The 15,548-nt window shown below is 43.7% G+C and overlaps 1 pseudogene across 1 annotated transcript in view; it reads right to left on the bottom strand.

Moving 5' to 3' along the window:
* Positions 1–15,548, bottom strand: part of LOC311135696 (unconventional myosin-XVIIIa-like) — a 112,643-nt pseudogene that overhangs the window by 57,027 nt on the left and 40,068 nt on the right. The window contains exons 7-17 of the transcript in view: positions 15,270–15,513; positions 14,973–15,036; positions 14,556–14,700; positions 12,181–12,384; positions 9,557–9,647; positions 9,224–9,416; positions 8,427–8,513; positions 3,900–4,029; positions 2,606–2,765; positions 2,336–2,522; positions 72–279 (exon numbers count right to left, since the gene is read on the bottom strand). The product of the transcript in view is annotated as an unconventional myosin-XVIIIa-like (transcript). The remainder of the gene's footprint in view (positions 1–71; positions 280–2,335; positions 2,523–2,605; positions 2,766–3,899; positions 4,030–8,426; positions 8,514–9,223; positions 9,417–9,556; positions 9,648–12,180; positions 12,385–14,555; positions 14,701–14,972; positions 15,037–15,269; positions 15,514–15,548) is intronic.

Raw genomic sequence — 15,548 nt, 5'->3', positions numbered from 1 at the left:
TTGGTTTGAGAGACCCTTCCAGACCTTTCTAGTCTAACATCCACAGCCTCCAGTCCAATCAGCTTTCTCACCTTGTCTGTAGATTCTGAGGGCGTCCAGCAGCTTGGAGCCGCGGAGCTGGGTCCGGAGCAGGGCCACATCCAGCTGCATCAGGCCAGAGTCTCCACTCTCCCCCTGGGCCTCCAACTCCGCTCTGCCCACCCGCAGGGCATCAGCATTGGGCAGCAGGCAGTGGATAAAGTGAACCCTGGACCTCCGCACAGTGTCCAGCAGAGCATCCTGCAGGAGAGAGGGGAGTTAGCTGGGACTCAAATGGTAACAGTGAGTGCTATGAGAGAGGACAAGGCCTCAACATGCATCGAGAGAGTAACCGGCCTAATCAGAGACCAAACCATTAATCATATGCAAAGGCTCCATACACTGGCTCTCACTAATGGATATAAACTAAAAAAAGAAACGTCCTCTCACTGTCAACTTAACATGTGTAAATATTTGTATGATCATAACATGATTCAACAACAGACATAAACTGAACAAGTTCCACAGACATGTGACTAACAGAAATTGAATAATGTGTCCCTGAACAAAGGGGGGGTCAAAATCAAAAGTAACAGTCAGTATCTGGTGTGGCCACCAGCTGCATTAAGTACTGCAGTGCATCTCCTCCTCATGGACTGCACCAGATTTGCCAGTTCTTGCTGTGAGATGTTACTCCACTCTTCCACCAAGGCACCTGCAAGTTCCCGGACATTTCTGGAGGGGAATGGCCCTAGCCCTCACCCTCCAATCCAACAGGTCCCAGACGTGCTCAATGGGATTGAGATCCGGGCTCTTCGCTGGCCATGGCAGAACACTGACATTCCTGTCTTGCAAGAAATCACGCACAGAACGAGCAGTATGGCTGGTGGCATTGTCATGCTGGAGGGTCATGTCAGGATGAGCCTGCAGGAAGGGTACCACATGAGGGAGGAGGATGTCTTCCCTGTAACGCACAGCGTTGAGATTGCCTGCTATGACAACAAGCTCAGTCCGACGATGCTCTGACACACCGCCCCAGACCATGACGGACCCTCCACCTCCAAATCGATCCCGCTCCAGAGTACTGGCCTCGGTGTAACGCTCATTCCTTTGACGATAAACGCGAATCCGACCATCACCCCTGGTGAGACAAAACCGCGACTTGTCAGTGAAGAGCACTTTTTGCCAGTCCTGTCTGGTCCAGCGACGGTGGGTTTGTGCCCATAGGCGACGTTGTTGCCAGTGATGTCTGGTGAGGACCTGCCTTACAACAGGCCTACAAGCCCTCAGTCCAGTCTCTCTCAGCCTATTGCGGACAGTCTGAGCACTGATGGAGGGATTGTGCATTCCTGGTATAACTCGGGCAGTTGTTGTTGCCATCCTGTACCTGTCCCGCAGGTGTAATGTTCGGATGTACCGATCCTGTGCAGGTGTTGTTACACATGGTCTGCCACTGCGAGGACGATCAGCTGTCCGTCCTGTCTCCCTGTAGCGCTGTCTTAGGCGTCTCACAGTACGGACATTGCAATTTATTGCCCTGGCCACATCTGCAGTCCTCATGCCTCCTTGCAGCATGCTTAAGGCACGTCCACGCAGATGAGCAGGGACCCTGGACATCTTTCTTTTGGTGTTTTTCAGAGTCAGTAGAAAGGCCTGTTTAGTGTCCTAAGTTTTCATAACTGTGACCTTAATTGCCTACCGTCTGTAAGCGGTTAGTGTCTTAACGACCGTTCCACAGGTGCATGTTCATTAATTGTTTATGGTTCAATCACAAGCATGGGAAACAGTGTTTAAACCCTTTATAATGAAGATCTGTGAAGTTATTTGGATTTTTTACAAATTATCTTTGAAAGACAGTGTCCTGAAAAAGGGACGTTTCTTTTTTTGCTGAGTTTAATAGTACATTTCATACATTAAGCAATCCGCCAGTGTTTTAATAAATGGTATAGTTAAGGAAAGTACTCTCAGGAGCAGGAAATCGAATGCCTAGGACCTACACGTGGATGTCTCCTAGCTCCTACGCTTTCAAGCTGTAATAATATGGTAAAAACACAGGAAGATGGATGATCTCCCAAACGCTATGCGAACACCTCTTCCGGAGGGAGGGTATATATTAGGTAGTGCTAATTAAATGACTCCTATTACTGAATCAGCCCATGGGTAGGATTCAAATGAGAGGCCCTGTGGCCCAACAACTTAGCTGGATATGCCCAGACTGTTACAGGAACAGAAGTGTAAATATGATTTTTTGGGAAGCCCTCTCGCTTTCCTTCTCTCCACCAGATCTGCCCCCTGCAGACGGCCCCCAGCCTCTTACCACTTGTAGTTTGATCTGGATGCAGTGGGACTTCTTCTTGACTGCCGCCACCCCAGTGGTGAAGGTCTTCCTCATGCTGGTGGCGCGCCGCAAGGTCAGCTGTGAAACACCCTCCATGCCCGCGATGGAGCCTGGCAGGATGGTGGCCCCGCCTCCTCGGCTCATAAAAAGACCACTGATGTTCTTCCTGGAAAGGAGAGACACCAATCAGGGTCAGACATGTCTGTTGCAAGCATTGCCAATCAAGCTAAAACATTATGTGGGTCTTACTTGTGGGAGTCCTGCAGGAGACTCCCTGCGTTGGTAGAGGCAGGGTTCTGTTTGGCATGGCTCAGCCAACCACGGGCGTCATACTCCACCCAGTCTGTCCCATGACTGTGGCCCAACAGGAAGTGATGTGGCTTCCCACTCTTCAGCAGCAAGGTGTGATCTGACAGGTAGTGAGGGAAAAGGAGTTGATAACCATTATGTATTTCAATGAATGTTTGCGTCTGTGGATGGATGTTTATATATGTGTGCATTGTGTGGCAATGAACATATATGAAGAAGAAAAACATACAAATATATTTATCATATCACCGGACATTGTATTTTCTATAAGGCACTTTATTTTTGTATATATATATATTTTTTTCAAAACACTATTTTAACTCAACATAGTGTGAAATGCACATATAAACAATATCCTAAATGTAGGCCCATTTTGCTGGGAGGCAATGAGGAGACTCGGGATCTTTCCCCCACGGCCCTTTCCCCCCCACACGTTTCCATGGCAATTCTATTGTTTTGGTATTTATTTGGATAGTGAAGCTAAAACTTTTTATTTGGCTCTATACTCCAGCATTTTGGATTTGAGATCAAATGTTTCATATGAGGCAACAGTATAGAATGCCACCTTTTATTTGAGGGTATTTTCATACATATCAGTTTTATCGTTTAGAAATGAAAGCACTTTATGGATCTAGTCCCCCCATTTGAAGATATAAGTATTTGGACAAATGCACATATGAGTATTGAAGTAGTCAACAGTGTAGTATTTGGTCCCATATTCCTAGCACGCAATGACTACGTCAGGCTTGTGACCGATTATGTTGTGGTGGCCAATAGAAATGAATGGTAAATAATGTACTGTGTCATTTTGGAGTCACTTTTATTTTAAATAAGAATAGAATATGTTTCTGAACACTTCTACATTAATGTGGATGCTACCATGATTAAGGGTAATCATGAATGAATCGTTAATAATAATAATAATAATAATAATAAGTGAGAAAGTTAGAGGCATAAATATCATGCCCCCCAAAAAATGCTAACCTCTTACCATTACCAATAAAAGGGGAGGTTAGCATTTTTTGGGGGGCATGATATTTATGCCTCTAACTTTCTTGTGTGTGTGTGTATGTGTGTGTGTGTGTGTGTGTGTGTGTGTGTGTGTGTGTGTGTGTGTGTGTGTGTGTGTGTGTGTGTGTGTGAGTGAGTGAGTGAGTGAGAGAGAGATAACAGATGTGACTGTTGTTGAGCTGTGCCTGAGTGATGAGCAACAGATTTGACTGTGTGTGTTCACCTTTGCGCTCTCCCTTGGCAGGGCCATAGTAGCTGAAGAGGCGTCCCAGTAGAGTATCCTCTGAACCCCCAGGCTGCAGAGCCTCCTCCTCCATCAGCCACAACAGGCCCCGCGCCTCATCAGTCCTCCGCTGGCACACACACATGCATACACTGGTCAGACATGCCTCTACCCAGTCCTTCGGATGGTTGTACAGTGCTTTCAGAAAGTATCCATACCCCTTGACTTATTCCACATTTTGTTGTGTTACAGCCTGAATTCAAACCCATCTACACACAATACCCCATAATGACAAATTGATAACCTGTTTTTAGGAGAAAAAATTAAATGCATAAATATCTAATTTACATCAGTATTCACACCCCTGAGTCAATATATGTTAGAATCACCTTTGGAAGCGATTCTTTCTGGGTAAGTCTTTAAGAGCTTTGCACACCTGGATAGTACAATATTTGCACATTATTATTTAAAAAAATTATTCAACGTCTGTCAAGTTGCTTGTTGATCATTTCTAGACAGCCATTTTCAAGCAGATTTCAGTCAAAACTGTAACTAGGCCACTCAGGAACATTCAATGTCGTCTTGGTAAGCAACTCCAGTGTATATTTGGCCTTGTGTTTTAGGTTATTGTCCTGCTAAAATATGAATTTGTCTCCCAGTGTCTGTTGGAAAGCCTGAACCATGTTTTCCTCTAGGACTTTGCCTGTGCTTAGCTCTATTCAGTTTATTTTTATCCCCAACAAAACTCCCTAGTCCTTGCCAATGACAAGCATACCCATAACATGATGCAGCCACCACCCATGCTTGAAAATATGAAGAGTGGTACTCAGTGATGTGTTGAATTTGCCCCAAACATAATGCTTTGTATTCAGGACATATTTTACCCACATTTTTGGCAGTTTTACTTTAGTGCCTTATTGCAAACAGGATGCATGTTTTGGAATATTTTTATTCTGTACAGGCTTCCTTCTTTTCACTCGGTCATGTAGGTTAGTATTGTGGAGTAACTACAATGTTGTTGATCCATCCTCAGTTTTCTCCTATCACAACCATTAAAATCTGTAACTGTTTTAAAGTCACCATTGGCCTCATGGTGAAATTCCGGAGCGGTTTCCTTCCTCTCCAGCAACTGAGTTAGGAAGGAGACCTGTACCTTTGTAGTGACTGGGTGTATTGATACACCATCCAAAGTGTAATTAATAACTTTACCATGCTCAAAGGTATATTCATTGTCTGCTTTTTTTCCTTTGTCATCCATCTACCAATAGGTGCCCTTCTTTGGGAGGCATTGGAAAACCTCCCTGTCTTTGTGGTTGAATCTGTGTTTGAAATCACTGCTCAACTGAGTGACCTTACAGATGATGTGGTCATTCAAAAATCATGTTAAACACTATTATTGCACACAGAGTGAGTCCATGCAACTTATTAAGCACATTTTTACTCCTGAACTTATTTAGGCTTGCCATTACAAAGGGGTTGAATACTTATTGACTCAAGCCAGTTCAGCTTTCCATTTTTAATTCATTTGTAAACATTTCTAAAAATATAATTCCACTTTGACATTATGGAGTATTGTGTGTAAGCCAGTGACACTAAATCTAAATTGAATCAATTTTTTAATTCAGGCTGTAACAACAAATTGTGGAAAAAGTCAAAAGGTTTCTGACCCTCTACTTTGTAGGAATCATTCTATAAGCCTTTGGAAATGTCGGCAAACCTTTTTGTTACAAGGCTTTTCACCTGTAATAGCACAGCACCTTTCCCAACTCTCTCCTGACTATATTTCCACAACAAACGATAACTAAAAACGGTGTGATTGAGTCAGCTGATCATATTTACCACCAAAATATTTCACTGACAACACAATGAAACACTGGCCATGTCCGAAATCTGTCTTGCCTACTACTTACTAAAACGACATACTGTGTACTAATCATACTACATACTATTTAGAACACACTGTTTAGTTATGCAATAAGCAACAAATATCAACATACTAGGCTGAGAATGCGTCATCTAATGCGCAATTGCATTCATTCCAACCATTCGTTCATTTTGGTATAGCGCGTCACTTATCATCTGTTGTCAAACACACGTGTCTCGAAAGACGATTTTCTTCCTCAAGTATGCAGCGAATTCTACTAGACGAAAAGCCGAAATTAGTATGACATCCTGGCATTTAATGCATACTCAAATTTCACATACTATAAAACGTTCTATTTTCGCATACCCAAAATGCCTACTATTTAGAATGCAGTACGGGTATTCGGACACAGCCACTGCTTTCAGATTAAGGCTTTTATTGAATAGCAACCACAAAAATACAGTCGTTTTTCATAAAGCAATTGCAGTAGTTTGTTTTCTGAGGTCCAGACGGCAGAGAGAGACAGGCCATTAGACATGACTCTCATTATGCCCAGTATCAGAGAAAGACCTCAGAGAGCACTGGAGCACTCAGGAAGCCTGCACTCCACACAGGCCACTTCAGCAATTATCACTAGAATGCCAGCCACAATTGAGCTTTTTGGTATAACTGAACTCTAACCCGTTTCTCTCTTGAAATGTCTCTTTCTAAATTAAAGAATATATACCCACTTACGGGCAGACTTATCAGTGTTATCACTGCTAGGCAAATCCCCGCCTTATCTTAGCTCATTGGTCACCATAGCAACACCCACCCGTAGTATGCGCTCCAGCAGGTATATCTCACTGGTCATCCCCAAAGCCAACACCTCCTTTCGCCGCCATTCCTTCCAGTTCTCTGCTGCCAATGACTGGAACAAACTGCAAAAATCTCTGAAGCTGGAGACACTTATCTCCCTCACAAACTTTAAGCATCAGTTGTCAGAGCAGCTCACCGATCACTGCACCTGTACACAGCCCATCTGTAATTAGCCCATCCAACTACCTCATCCCCATATTGTTATTTATTTTGCTCATTTGCACCCCAGTATCTCTATTTGCACATCATCTTCTGCACATCTATCACTCCAGTGTTAATACGAAATTGTAATTATTTTGCACTATGGCCTATTTATTGCCTTACCTCCATAACTTACTACATTTGCACACACTGTATATATATTTTCTATTGTGTTTTTGACTGTACGTTTTGTTTATCCCATATGTAACTCAAATTTTGCCATGGCTTATTCCGTGTTCTTATGCTGAGTGACTCAAACATAACAAAATCAATGGGGGCCCCATGCCATGACATTTTGGGGATTTTAGATTTTCCCTGACTGTCTAGTTTTATTTTGGTGGTTGTTAGTTCTCAAAGATGATCTTATAAATACATAGCTCCATTATCTTTTCTATATACTTTATATCTGGTTTTTCTATATACTGTATATCTGGTTTTAGTCGTTTAAGTTTACACGTTTTACCATCCCAACATTTTTATATAAATATATTTTTGGGGGGAGTGGTGGGAACGATTAATATAGGAGAAACACTGACACTTAATATTAGGGGATGATAATTAGTATTGTTGAATTCTTTGAACCTAGATATATCAAAAATAATCCCTCTGTCAGTTTGGACGCGCACACGCAGGCAGCCACGCACACCCACAAATACCTCTTCCTGGACCACTAAAAGCCTTCATAGCAAACAAACAGAGCCCAGTGAACCCATGGGTACTGACTTTTTAATGTCAGGGGACAACATTTGAAGAGTGTCAGTGTAAATTCAACTGTCAGCTTTCATCCTTGTGTCTCGACATGAACAGAGAGTGCTCTCTAATGGCGTGGGCTGTGCCATTCTTTTGCTTTGTCAGCCTTTAAAAAGGCTTTGGCCTTTTGCAGCCATCTGCTGTACACTGGTTCAGTGCTTTTGAAGACTGCTCCAGCAGGGCCAGGACCCCTTAAAAAGCAGAGCACTCAAAGCAACCAACCAGGAATTATTACACAGCTAGCTCTTACACTGTCAACACCGTGTCATTTCTGTTTCCATGGCACACACTTCACACACTGGAGGAGAAGCGAAAAAATGTTTTCTTCCACCAGAGTAAGTTTCCTAGTTTTTGTTTGCTGAATGAAATATCTTCCTTTTCCTTCACCTTTATTTCTGTTGATTCCTCTACGGAGGCATTCATATATTATATTAACCTCTTCTAAGGTGAAAAAAATTAACGGAACATTAAACTGAAAATTCTAAAATCTGCAAAAATTGATACAATAACGCTAGACTGACTAACTGTGAATCACAAAGGACTCATGAATGTAATTATAATATGCATAAAGGTGCACCGTGAAAACTATGGCCAGTCAGAGCGGCAGGGTGCCATGATTACAGAGATCTGGCAGTTCAAAGTACCAAGAGATTCATAAGGGAGTTAATGTTAGATAATGTTGCACTGGACTGTGCCAATATCAAAGAGAAATCCCATAGAAAGGTGAAGAGAGAACTCCTGTACAGCATGAAGCTGCCATGGTCATAGAAAGCAGGACATAGGGCCCTATTCATTCAAATTCTCTAACCGGGTAAACTCTGGTGTGAATATAGATATTGAAGGAGTGTACTTACCAGTGCTTGACTTGAAGCTTGGTCTACTGCAGCTACAGACAGAGATGTTCTGGGCTCCATGTCATCTAATGCAAGCTCTATGTTCTCCTAAGGGGGAACAGAGGGGATGATTAGGAACCAATGACAGTAACATAGATATGAAGAAAGGGTGCCAAGTTTTTTTGTTGTCTACTATAGGAATTAGTTCATTATGTTACTCATTATCAGATATAGTATATACATAGTAATAAAACTGTTATAAACTGCTCATAAACTGCTGATAAACAGCTACAGGCTATGAAAGTGAAACCATTGTGTTTTGTATAATGGGAGTGATTAGCCACACATCAGTTAGGACAGAGTTGTCAGGGATAATTCAGCCCTCTTATGACGGGTGTATAGACTAGCATTAGAGAGTAGATCTGCTGTGTGAAGAGAAGAGGCAGTTAAAGACAGAGGTGTTATTCTTCATCAGCCAGCGAGGCTCAGTAAGCAGCTCAACCCAGTTCACACAGCCAGTGATGAGTGAACTCACTTTGGGCCCGGCAGGGGAGGAGAGATGGCAATCATATGGGCCATTATATGGGCTCACGGTGTCACTGACAGTATTGATGAGGGGGTAGAAACCATGAAATCTATGAAGCTCTAATTTGCAATGGCTTACAGGAAGTAATAATGTGTCATCTTATGTCCGTATGTGAGAATGTATATTTGAATCCTTAAAAGTGTGTGTGTGTGTGTGTGTGTGTGTGTGTGTTTACGTATGTGTTAGTGTGTGTGTGTGTGTGTGTGTGTGTGTACTGTGCATATTAAGATACCTCTTTGTATCTCTCTAGCTCCTGTACAAAGGTGCGCTGATAGAACAGCATCTGCAGGCGCTCCTGGGTGTAGTTATGGCAGAGTTCTTCAAAGGTGGCTCCGCGCTCCCGCTTGGCCAGGCGAGGGTTCTGAAAGCCCGGGGTGTCCACGATGAGCAGGGAGCACAGAGAGTGCTGGCTGGTCTTCAGAGCACTGACACACACACACAGTCAGACCGAAAAAACATAACATCAAAACAACAAGTACAAGGCAGCAGAGCATAAACAGAGAACCAACTGTAGTGGCGCATGCCTGCGTCATCTCCCTCCATCTCTGGTAAAATGGTGACTAACCGGTTGATGAGGGAGACGAGGAGGGTGAAGATCTCTGAGTACAGCCCAGATGCCATGGCTTCTAAACACTCCATGGCTGTGGCCTTGGAACCTGGTAGGAGAATAGGTGAAAAGAGACAAATTCACAACAACGTCCCTGTCATCAGATCAGACAGCATACATAGCAACTGCAGAGGCACGGAATGCTCGGCTCACTCCAGTGAGTGTGACATTTTAAATGGGATAACTGCAGGAAACCAGCTAAACCTAGTGCTATTGCCCTTGAATCTCTGAGGTGGTAATAGAGGAAGACAGGTAAATCACAACCATGTCTGATGTGTGGCAACATTACTGTAACCTACTGGCTCTGTATTCTACTCACTAATCTAGGAAGGTTTAGACTGACTTGTCAGCAGTGCTCAGATCAAACCACACACAACATCCACATGTATGCCTCATGGCAGTGTGCATCTGGTAAACCTTTGTGTAGATGTGAAAGCTATCCCATGTCAGTAAGGTTTACCAGGTGCCCAGTGTCATGAGGCATGGATGTGGATGTTGTGTGGTTTGATCTGAGAACTTCTGACAAGTCTGAGTCTGGCCACAAAGCACAGTGTAATCTAGGAAGGTTCAGAGTACAGAGCCAGAATGATACAATAATCTACCATATCCAGGAATATAGCTACTGAGCTAAAGGTGGCTGGAGGGAGGTCACAGACAAGGTAAAATAAAGGCCAACTGTCCAGTTCTCCTGTGATACGGTTCTGACTGCCTATACAGTGAGGGAAAAAAGTATTTGATCCCCTGCTGATTTTGTACGTTTGCCCACTGACAATGAAATGATCAGTCTATAATTTTAATGGTAGGTTTATTTGAACAGTGAGAGACAGAATAACAACAAAAAAATCAAGAAAAACGCATGTCAAAAATGTTATAAATTGATTTGCATTTTAAATGAGGGAAATAAGTATTTGACCCCTCTGCAAACATGACTTAGTACTTGGTGGCAAAACCCTTGTTGGCAATCACAGAGGTCAGACGTTTCTTGTAGTTGGCCACCAAGTTTGCACACATCTCAGGAGGGATTTTGTCCCACTCCTCTTTGCAGATCTTCTCCAAGTCATTAAGGTTTCGAGGCTGACGTTTGGCAACTCGAACCTTCAGCTCCCTCCACAGATTTTCTATGGGATTAAGGTCTGGAGACTGGCTAGGCCACTCCAGGACCTTAATGTGCTTCCTCTTGAGCCATTCCTTTGTTGCCTTGGCCGTGTGTTTTGGGTCATTGTCATGCTAGAATACCCATCCACGATCCATTTTCAATGCCCTGGTTGAGGGAAGGAGGTTCTCACCCAAGATTTGACGGTTCATGGCCCCGTCCATCGTCCCTTTGATGCGGTGAAGTTGTCCTGTCCCCTTAGCAGAAAAACACCCCCAAAGCATAATGTTTCCACCTCCATGTTTGACGGTGGGGATGGTGTTCTTGGGGTCATAGGCAGCATTCCTCCTCCTCCAAACACGGCGAGTTGAGTTGATGCCAAAGAGCTCAATTTTGGTCTCATCTGACCACTACACTTTCACCCAGTTCTCCTCTGAATCGTTCAGATGTTCATTGGCAAACTTCAGACGGGCATGTATATGTGCTTTCTTGAGCAGGGGGACATTGCGGGCGCTGCAGGATTTCAGTCCTTCACGGCGTAGTGTGTTACCAATTGTTTTCTTGGTGACTATGGTCCCAGCTGCCTTGAGATCATTGACAAGATCCTCCTGTGTAGTTCTGGGCTGATTCCTCACCGTTCTCATGATCATTGCAACTCCACGAGGTGAGATCTTGCATGGAGCCCCAGGCCGAGGGAGATTGACAGTTATTTTGTGTTTCTTCCATTTGCGAATAATCGCACCAACTGTTGTCACCTTCTCACCAAGCTGCTTGGCGGTGGTCTTGTAGCCTATTCCAGCCTTGTGTAGGTCTACAATCTTGTCCCTGACATCCTTGGAGAGCTCTTTGGTCTTGGCCATGATGGAGAGTTTGGAATCTGATTGATTGATTGCTTCTGTGGACAGGTGTCTTTTATACAGGTAACAAACTGAGATTAGGAGCACTCCCTTTAAGAGTGTGCTCCTAATCTCAGCTCGTTACCTGTATAAAAGACACCTGGGAGCCAGAAATCTTTCTGATTGAGAGGGGGTCAAATACTTATTTCCCTCATTAAAATGCAAATCAATTTATAACATTTTTGATATGCGTTTTTCTGGATGTTTTTGTTGTTATTCTGTCTCTCACTGTTCAAATAAACCTACCATTAAAATTATAGACTGATCATTTCTTTGTCAGTGGGCAAATTTACAAAATCAGCAGGGGATCAAATAAGTTTTTCCCCTCACTGTATGTCCTTCACATTATGTGTGTCAACCCCTGATAAAACTCTCAGATACTGTACAATGAAATTAACATTTCAAGGGCAATGCATAAGGAAGACTTCTAAAATCGTCCTGAGATTTTTTTTATACCTACCCATCAATAACCACTCTGGGACTGTAGTCATTACTTAGATAAGCTTTAACATTCAGAGAAGCGTGTCGTGTCTCCTAGGTGATGAGCTGAGGGGCATGTGTGTGTGTGTGTGTGTGTTTAGTCCCAGGTGTACCTGAGGAGTCTCCTGGTGCATCGTCTGTCCCCTGACGTATAGAGCTGGCTCTGGGCAGGGTGCCCTTGGCCTGGTGCTTGAAGATGGAGGAGGAGAGCTCTTCTAGAGTGCAGCCCAGCAGGTAGGCAGCCTTCTGCGCCCACTCATGACGTGCAAATTGTTTCCTACCGGCTGAGACACACAGAAATACCATCATTATCTCCTCTGCCAACAACCATGGGGACAGTGTGTCTATCCACGACAGGAGACTGCAGTTACTGACAGAGGCGATGTGTGTCTGGGTCAAGTCGACCCTGCCCCAGGCTAACACAGCTGTGATAGTAGAAGAGCTAATAATAATAAACAACAACCTCATCAGGATAGTGAAATGTAGCCTACAAAGCACATTCAAGGTACTGTGCATCTAAATGGTATAAATTCAAAATTCTCCTACTTCTCTACAGTCCCATTAACTAAAAGCTTTTTTGCCGCTACCGTTTAACGTAGTTCTGAAAGATCTTACATTTTTCTCAATGTTATTTTTCTCACAGCTACAAGTCCTTCATCCAGACATCCACAGGAAATAATTACAGGGACTATCATTCTAAAGTATGAAGTTGCAGAAACACAAGCCTTGGTCTGCAAACCAAGTCTGGTGGATGGGTGATGAGAGTGAGTGGATAGAAGTGGGTTTTAATTTCAGTGCGGTATTGGAGAGGAACCTTCCCTCAGACACTTAAGAGGGCGACTGACTGGGGAACATCAGACATTTGCGCTTCTGACTGAGGCATAATGGGATCTCCCTGTTTCATCGTGCCTATGAGAGCATCCCATGCCACCGTGTTGTGACAAGCAAGAAGGTTGTGAAGACAATCAAAGAAAAAGACTGAGAACTTCATTAAAATGCTAATGACACCATGTCTGCATCACAGCGATAAATGCACAGAGGCAGAACATAACAATATGGAGAGGGTGTTTTTACCTTTGTCTGTGTCTGCAATGCAAGGGGAGCAGCATGCAACATGCAAGTAAGAACAGGTGGTTAGAACAGAACAACAGTTGGAGCAACAGTAGCAATGTATACAGTACATGAAAAGACAAACGCTCACACACACACACACATCACTCAAACAGCAGCAATGGGCACGCTTTAACAGGGTCTGACTAACACACTGCATTCAGGAGCTTCATTGGAAAACAATTTACAGAGAGTTGAGGAATAGAACAGCCCACACTTGTCAGAACACCCAATCAACCTCCCGTTCATTGTCAGATCTACTGATAGCAGGTGGATAGTCATGCACTTCTTCTGTGTTTTGACAGTGCAACTCATGATGAATAAATGTCTATGCTGCCCTCTGGTGTTACCTAGTCAAACTGCACTGCTTATCATTAGGGTGTTTCATCAAACCTCCAATGAACACACCAATTTCTAAACTCTTTATAATACTACAAAGATGTTGTAGTATTATAGGAGAGGGCAGCAAGTGTAAACAGATTTCCACCAAGTGGCAACTGACAGATTTTTTGGTCAATGATCTGACAGATTGTAACCCAGCAAATATGTATCTTTAGATTGGAGTTTATCAATTAACACTTCGGAGACAGAGAGGAAGAGAAGGTGATCAAAAGAGTAGAAGACACAAACACACCCAGAAGGGTGTTTGTTTGGGATCATTACCAATTTCCTCTATGACTGACACTGCAGAGAAGACAACATTAGACAATGTGAATAAGCATTCCAACTGCACACACATCCATTTTCATTACTACAGTGTAAACAATCCGTCTCGTTCTGGGCTGTCAGGCAAATAGAAATCAAACACACTGGGTTGTTCTCTGCGGAGGCACAGCAGCAAGCAGACATTGGGAGCTTTCCAATGACAAGGCATTTAGTCAGTTTAAGGCTGAAGTTGGGCTGGGACTTTGTTGCTTCTTGAGTTGGAACACTTAAAACTCATCAGTTGTCGCCCGACTGTCTCAAACTGACACCAACCATTTTGGTACTTGTGTTGCGCATGGCTGAACGGTAAAGGAACGCAATGAACATCTCTCCTGCAGATGGTAAAATGTGGAATTATTGAAAGTGCTCTTAGACTTCAGAACTGTCACAAATGTTCTCTGAATGTTCTCAGATCGAAAAGCTCCTTGAAACAAAAAGGCCCTGATAGATGGCAGCTACACCCAGTGTCTCTTTGCTTGGCTTTACTCTTTCAGATACACTATGCAAATGTATTCTATTTTTGTTGAATTCAGAAAACATGCATCTGTCATGTTAGTTGTAAGTGTTTCATGGAATTTAAATACAGAATGCAGCTCCATTATTAGCCTCTGAATTGAACATCTGACATTGTGTCAGAGTAGGCTCCTGGTGTGTACAGTTCTGCAGGTCTTACCCTTGGTGGCCCCTGCAGCCCCTAGGTGGTAGATGGCCCCCAGGACCAGCCAGAAGGCCCTCTGTTCCTCCCCACTGATGCCCAGGACCTTCATGGCTGCCTGCAGCTTGGTGAACTGCTGGGAGGCCCGCTGCTTGTCCTCAGACTGGGCAAGCATTGGGGGGAGAAACGACAGGTGTTAATATGGACTGTCTTTATTTTACCTTTATTTTAACAGTGAGTCCCATTGGGAGCCCTGCATCTTACAATTACACAACAAGTTACACATAGGAAATACAGCAGAAAATAAAATACAAAGAGAATACAAAAATAAAACACTTGCATAAAAAGCAGTGTGAGTCTATTCACACAACCAAATAAAACTTTCCTGACACAAGGTCTTTCCCACAAGGTTTTTGGGGACCTGGGTAGAGTTACCTTGGGTTGAGGCACGATTCCAAAAGCACTGTTTTCAGCAAAGTGGTTGAAGTGCAGCTTAGTCCTGGGAAGGCAATATGAGACAAGCTGTCATTCAGTCACAATGACAAGAGTATACCTGACAGAGCTACTCAAGAGTTTCTGACCTTCAAAACACACACTTTAAAGTAAATGGAGAGAGAGTAGAAAGATGGAGAGGTGAAAGGGAGAGAGGTGAGAGAGGGAGCGGAGAAAGAGAGAGTTTGGCAAAGGTGTAGGTCCACTCCACACAGAGGTCTGAGGAAAATGACAGCTTACTTGAGAGAGCTGTCAGCTCCAGCCATCATGTAGTAGAAGACGTTGAAGGTGGACTCTCCCTCTGGCCGCCTGGTCACTCTTAGCTTCTCTAGCAGCATGGTCTGAATGGAGGCCGAGGCCACCTGGCCAGCCTGGTCAACATCCAGGGACACGATGTGAGAGAAGCGACTGGCATTTTCGTTCATGGAGGTGGAGCTGTTCCCAAAGGCCTCCAGGATTGTGTAGACTGCCTGCCACTTCTCCGCTGGGAAACACACAGAAACAGGCCAAATAGAGAAT

The sequence above is a fragment of the Coregonus lavaretus genome (genome assembly GCF_964263955.1).
Source record: "Coregonus lavaretus genome assembly, chromosome: 10".
Taxonomy (NCBI): Eukaryota; Metazoa; Chordata; class Actinopteri; order Salmoniformes; family Salmonidae; genus Coregonus; species Coregonus lavaretus.
This window is presented reverse-complemented; position numbering and strand designations above follow the sequence as displayed.